Raw genomic sequence first — 1437 nt, 5'->3', positions numbered from 1 at the left:
AAATAAAATAACTATAAAATACAACTATACATTGTCTCATTAAGATTAGATGAACATAAAATATTTGTTAATAAAAAATAAAACTTAGCTAACTTCCAGCAAGATATTAGAAGCAACATCTTTATAGAAATAACTAAATATAAAAATGTTTTCAAGTTTTAAAAGAAAACTAAACAAAATAGGTTCACGTTTAGAAATAAAATAACTAGAAAATACAACCATACATTGTCTCATTAAGATTAAACAAACAAAAAATATTTGCTAATAAAAAATAAAACTAAGCTAGCTTCCAGCAAGATATTAGAAGCAACATGTTTGTAAAAATAATTAAATATAAAATGTTTTCAAGTTTTAAAAGAAAATTAAAGAAAATATGTTCTTTCTTCCGGGAAGTTTTAAATTCTAGAAATAGAATATGCCAACATTAAACATATAGTTATATGTCTTTCTAATAAAAATCAACATATGAAAATAAATAACCATCTAATGGTTGACAAGTGTAAGCTATATTGGGCTATGACCCAATAATTAGAGAAAATTATGAGTTAGTTTCTTACCTGTAAAAGGTTTTGTAGAAGTCCTCGGTTTCAAGTGATAACACTCTAGAAGAAACTATTGAACACCAAAAAAAAAAAACAAATAAAAAAAGATATTACATTAATTAAATTATTTTTCAGATAACATGAAAGAATGGATAAAATATGCATAGGTTCCTGGTTCAATTCTTGTATGTTTAAAAATTGTGAATGTAGAGTAATACAACTATTAGAAAATACCATCATGATCAATGACCTCACAATTTTAGTTTCTAGAAAAATGTCAAAATCCAAAATTTTCAATAAAATAATACTAATAACCAAATATATCTTACCCAAAACCTTAAAGGATGTTAAAAGACCTGAGCATACAACACAAATAACACAAGCTTAAATAAAAGCACAAAAAGTATGGCAGCCAAAAAAATGCAACATGAGAAGTAATAACTCCAAGATAGGAAGAGTATATAACACCTACCAAAAACAATGAGAAATGACACTACAAAGCAAGGTTGGATAGCACTTAGAATTAATGAATTGTAGTTATATGAACTAAGTGATTTTGCATTGGTACAATAGATCTATATTTTCATACAAAAAATACGAAGAGTATATAACACTTACCAAAAACAATGAGAAATGACACTACAAAGCAAGGGTGGATAGCAGTTAAAATTAATGAATTGTAGTTATATGAACTAAGTGATTTTGCATTGGTACAATATATCTATATTTTCATAAAAAAAATTTAAATTATTATATCTTTTTATGTATATTATATTTTCGCACAAAAAAATTTATATTAATATATTTTTTATATATATTTTCGATAAAATATAATATGTTTACATTTATTTTTAAGGAGATTAAAAAAACTACATATATTTCCTTAAATTTTTCT

This window comes from Pinus tabuliformis, chromosome J (genome assembly GCF_031772625.1).
Source record: "Pinus tabuliformis cultivar Carrire ecotype Pingquan chromosome J, CPIR1, whole genome shotgun sequence".
Taxonomy (NCBI): domain Eukaryota; kingdom Viridiplantae; phylum Streptophyta; class Pinopsida; order Pinales; family Pinaceae; genus Pinus; species Pinus tabuliformis.
Note: the sequence above shows the minus strand (reverse complement) of the source record.